The 5,818-nt window shown below is 36.1% G+C and overlaps 1 long non-coding RNA gene across 1 annotated transcript; it reads right to left on the reverse strand.

Moving 5' to 3' along the window:
* Window positions 1-704: 704 nt before the first annotated feature.
* Window positions 705-3,912, reverse strand: LOC107704259 (uncharacterized). The gene is made up of 4 exons (XR_001635937.1): window positions 3,864-3,912; window positions 1,990-2,112; window positions 1,759-1,860; window positions 705-808 (listed from the first exon to the last, which is right to left on the reverse strand). It is a non-coding gene; the product is annotated as an uncharacterized LOC107704259 (long non-coding RNA).
* Between the last annotated feature and the right edge of the window lie 1,906 nt (window positions 3,913-5,818).

The raw sequence follows: 5,818 nt of genomic DNA on the forward strand, positions 1-5,818 counted from the left end.
TCAGCAAGGATGTGTTAAATTGTTAAGAAGTGATAGCAAAGTTTTATATTGTTAGAAAAGATTTATATTTTGAATAAATCCTGTTCTTTTTAATTTTTTATTCATCAACGAATCCTGAAAAAAGTATCACAGTTTCCAAAAAAATATTTGGCAGCACAACTGTTGCCAACATTGATAATTCTAATAATAAATCAGCATATTAGAATGATTTCTTAAGGGTCATGTGAGACTTTATACTGGAGTAATGGCTGATGGAAATTCAGCTTTGCATCACAGAAATAAATTATATTTTAAAGTATATTAAAATAGAAACCATTCTTTTATATTGTAATAACCTTTTGCTTACTGATTACTGTTTATTTATTTTACTGATTACTGTTTATTTTCAGTGTTTTTGTCTTTCTAATGAAGATATTAAAAACCCACATCTTTGTCTAGTAGAACTAACCTGTGTGACCTTTTAGAGTCACCTATAATCTGGTTAGTATTTCCCTTGGGTAGAATTACTATGGGTATAGTTCTGTCTTAAACTAAAATTATCTAAAAATCTTAGTTTGGTAATGACTTATAAACCCTAGTAAAAATCTTAAAAATACATTTTTAATATACAAACTCTCACTCTGCTGCTCTTGCAAATATTTGCTTTCCTTTTGTAATTGATTGATATTTTGCAGCCACAAAAAAAAAACTTTTATTGTCTCAGTCTTCATTTCTTCTTCTTTTTGCCTTTTTTAGACTTGGATTTGCTTGCTTTCTTAGGAGAACCTAGTCCTCTACGTACAAGAGTCCCACGCCACCAGGCCTGGATCTGAAAAGAGATACATGAAACAAACGGGAAACAAGTATAACAAGGATTTATAGTTAATTCTTTTTTTTATTTATTACTTTTTTTATTTACTTATTTTTGGATATGACTGTTTTCCTAATCTGTGTATTACTGCACATCAATCTTAGCAACCACCCGTAGCAACATAATCTATATCCTGTCAAATATGTACCATGTACATTTATTATGTATTGTATGTGTTTATTAATTATTAAATGAAGAATGAGTGACCCCTGCTGACGTTATAGCTGAGTCATTCACTTTTAAGCCCGTTTTTTTTTTCCAACTGATGAACAATAAAAACAATTACAGCCAAAAAAATTGCTGCAATTTTGTAAATGGAACATAACTGAAGTGTACATTGACAATAAACATGTTATTGTCTATTGGGGTGGATCCTAATACTGTTATCATTATAGTTATTGGTATCGTTTTTGTTCTTGATGTAAACAGGCCTAATTGACAGGATTGATTATGCCTATTTATTCCCAGATGTGTGAAATACATTTTTCAATGCTGTTAAAATTAAACTATTTAATAATATAAAGTAAATAATGATTTTTTTTCAATACTTTAACAATCATACATACACAAATATAAACATAAATACTTTGAATTTTATTCAATTGTGTTTCTACTTACATGTCAGAACCCACAATTCCTATTTACTACCTCAATTCAAATTAAACTCAACTTCAGGGAAATTCTCAATTCAGTTCTGAATGGTACACATGCAAATTGCACACAACTGACTGTTCTCCACAAAGAGTTGTCAACAGAAAGTCAGTCTGTATCTCTGCAATGCTTTTGCATACAGGTATCAGTTCCATAAAGCCCTGAAATACCAAATTGCATCATCTACTGCTCAAAAGTAATTAAGTAATAAAATGATATATCTTCTCATAGCCATTTTCTTGTGACCTATATTTTACCTTAGTTGCTGCATCTCTGTCCCTCTGCTCCTTCTCCAGCTGTGCACGCAAATGTTCCTTCTCCATCCTGTCCTCAATGATATCCTATTGCATGTCTCTGCACTGAGGCACAAAAGGGTATTTTACAATTTTATAGTATTTATCAATACTGACTTTCTCAAAAATAATTCTGAAAGGAATGAATATCAGGAGACAATACACTTGTAACGCAGATGTGTTTCATATTAAAACCTTCTTAGACAGCTCCTGAATTCGTGCCTGGTTGATGTTTCTTTTATTCTGAAGAGCAGTGATCTCTTGCTCCTTCTTCTCCATTTCTTTTTCATACTGCTGAATCCAAAACTGTAACTTCTCCTGTAAGTTATTTTGGGCACAAATAGTTCAGTGACAGCAATGAATTAAAAAAGGATTTGCATTAGTGCACTCTTAAAAATAAAGGTGCTTCACAATGCCATAGAAGAACCTTTTTGTCTAAATGGTTCCATAAAGAACCTTTAACATCTGAAGAACCTTTCTTTTCACAAAAGGTTCTTTGTGGTGAAAAAAGGTTCTTCAGATTATAAAAAGGTAAGAAAGAGATGGTTCTTTAAAGAACCTTTGACTGAATGGTTCTTTGTGGAACCAAACATGGTTCTTCTATGGCATCGCTGTGAAGAACCTTTTGAAGCACCTTTATTTTTAAGAGTGTGCAAACAACACTCCATTAATGCTTATCAAACTTTCTGGTAAGGTTTTGTAGATACCAGAGTATAAACTAGGAATTTTAAGCCTAAAAGCCAGTTCACACCAAGAACGATAACTATAAAGATTACTATAAAGATAACTATATTAGCGTCCACACCAGCGGACGATATCATCTGTTTATTCTGTTGTTTCCAACATAATTCAACGATTTGCCTTTTCCCAAAACCATAACTGCATCCGAAATCACATACTGTCTAGTAGGGCACATTTGGTTTCAAACTTCATGGCCATTAACAAAGTGTGGTTTATATAGTATGCATATGGGTAGTCCAAACAAAAATTGGATGTACTTTACCCGCCACATTTTTATTGTCGCATGACCTAACAGCATCAGTTGCGTTGCTTCACTGCCATTCACAACTTCTCTCCTGTGGCCTCATGGGTTAGTAAAGTGTTCATTAGATGCACACTACAGAATCTTGTCAGATCAGGGTGCTTTTTTACTACAATGTAGTAGTGCTTTTTTAGTACAATTAATGAATTTGGATATAGGCTATTACTTGTCTCACATACTCAGATTTTTTTTTTTGCCTACTATATATGAAAATAAGTATATTCAGATGCAGGGATAGTTCCAACGATAGCAAAGTTGTGTGATTGGAACAACAACCTGTGGTTAGAAGTAGAGTTTCTTGTTAGTATGATGTGGACTTCATGTTATTGGGCAAAATAAGCACACTAACATGCAGTGCATTCTATACATTTCATCCCATTTAACCTCACAATCACACTGTGTGCAATGATTTCTGACTGAAAACTACATCGGCGATGACCTACAGCCAATGAGAGACCAAGATACAGGGCAGAGGGAAGTTCGAGGATGAGTTATAGACCAGAATATCAGTATTTTAATAGATATATGAACAATTATATCATACAGAAACAAGCACAAACATTTGCTTGACCAGGCACAACATCAGCATAACAGTTACTGCAAAATTATTTACCGCCGACTCTCTTTGCAGAACACCCAGTCCCTGTTCCCTGCATCTCCCTCCTGCATAATCTGTTTTTCTTTTTCTCCTTGTAGCTGGAAATCAGCTCACAGTTTGCGGGCTATATATATATTTTATAATTCCAGCCTTGCTCGAGAACTGACGCACGCGGGTTCTCACGTTATTTCCTTATCACTTTTCACGTGTGTTTTGTTGTGGAACGTAGTTTGCGGACCAGACAGAGTTGTCGGCGATTCTTCCTATTGTAAAGTCATGCAGTGTGTAACCTCCTGTCGCCGATTCATCGTGCAATGTGAACACAGCAGCGACTGACTTCTACCTCAGATAGTCGTGCAGTGTGAAAACCACGGTGACCCGACGACTTTGAAAATCGTGCAGTGTGAACTCCGCATAAGGAGTAGTTACCTTGAGACCAGACCAAGATACTGGGGAGTGTGAGTGGCTTTATGTTCCTGATTGGCAGCAACAGGTGCGGGTGATTAGTAGGCTGGTGATTGGGAACGTGAACGGGTGTGAACCAGGAGGGAGTCTGGGAAATGTAGTGTGCTGAGGTGACTGTGACAGGCATGACGACAGAAGCAGGTGAACTGGTGACAACTCGTTAAAATTAACAGCTTTCTGTTGTTTGTGGAATTGAAAAAAAAAATCTGACATTCCTTGCGATCACGAATCTGTTAATTGGCAGAAGGTATTAATGTCATTAACGACAGTTGTATATTGTTGAATCAACATGGTTCAATCAACAGAGATGCGATCATGTTACTATGGTTTCAGGAAACAGTCACAACTAGCTACTTATTTTCTAAGTGGTGAGTTATGTTGTTGTTCAGAATATCTTTCCTGGTAAATTAGAGCAGTAAGGGAAATTAAGTGTTGTTCGCCATAATCAGTAAAAATGAGGGCTAAATTATTTAAATACAATATAAATTAAAACATTTCTATAGATGTATTCCAAACACTGCTTATTAGTATATGAAAAGCCCCATAGGTTATCATATGGTGTTTACCTAGGTGTTATTATTCCAGGCTCTGTAACAGGGGTATCCAATCCTGCTCCTGGTGGGCCAGTGTACTGTAGATTTTAGCTCCTACCTGCCCCAACATACTTTCCTGAAAGTTTGTTGTGTGGGTGTTTTTCCATCTGAATGCTGCATCTCTTGGCTGCCACTTCATAAAGCATTGTTGAAGGCTTTCTGAATTTGATCCTTGGAGAGTAGCATTCATTTTGTGTCCTTCTTTCAGCATATTTAGCAGCCTCAAATGTACTGGACTAAGCAGGATGCAGCCTCAAGAGAATGCAGCCTTCCAACTGAGAAGCACCCAGCAATCATGAAGACCTTTATTAGCTCATTCAGAGTTGGAGCTGAACTCTACAGAACAGTTGTCCTCCAGAAGCAGGGTTGGACACAAAACGTTTGGCCATGACTGTACACCAACTGGGGTACCTACAGTTCTAACAGGTACACAACCCTGTAAGTACACATCTAGTTTGTTTAACAACGCTTTATAAATTACACAACATAAAATAAAGTTGTACTTCACTCACTGCATGCTGTCTCTTTAGGAAGGTCTCCATCTCCAAGTGAACATTCTTTTCTTCTTCACTTCTCTCTTGCAGCATCTGAGTGTGCATATTAAAATACGCATGCATGTATGTGGGTATGTTAGAATTATTGAAATGACTATAATTATGACTTATTAAACTTGTAATTTGGAAACTCTGAATTTATGAAAGTACTTAGGCAGCGATATCTACACAATATACCATTATTCCTTGATGGACGTTCTTTGTTCTTCAATATTTAGCAAGAGCATCAAGAGGTGTGGCTCAAATGCTATAATGACTGAGCTACATTCAATCACACACACAAATGCATGTACGTATGCACGCACGCACAAATTAAAATGCTGGTTTGTCTGTAATATTTGTTTTGAAAGTTTCAGTTATGTCATTAAAGGGGTCATATGATGCTGCTAAAAATAATATTATTTTGTGTATTTGGTGTAATGAAATGTGTTTATGCTGTTTAAGGTTAAAAAAACACATTATTTTCCACATACTGTACATTATTGTTTCTCCTCTATGTCCCGCCTTTCTGAAACGCGTCGATTTTTACAAAGCGCATCGGGTCTAAAAAGCGAGGTGTGCTCTGATTGGCCAGCTATCCAGTGCGTTGTGATTGGCAGAATACCTCAAGCGTGTGACGGAAATGTTACGCCCCTTACCATACTGTGATGGAGCGATGAGACAAAAACATAAAAAAAACATTATAAACGAGGAATTTGTTGCATCCAGCGGTGACATAATTACGGAATATAATGACTTATACGGTCTTTTTACGCATTGCGTTGCATCGCGC

Source organism: Sinocyclocheilus anshuiensis, unplaced genomic scaffold (assembly GCF_001515605.1).
Source record: "Sinocyclocheilus anshuiensis isolate Anshui unplaced genomic scaffold, SAMN03320099.WGS_v1.1 scaffold863, whole genome shotgun sequence".
Classification (NCBI taxonomy): Eukaryota; Metazoa; Chordata; class Actinopteri; order Cypriniformes; family Cyprinidae; genus Sinocyclocheilus; species Sinocyclocheilus anshuiensis.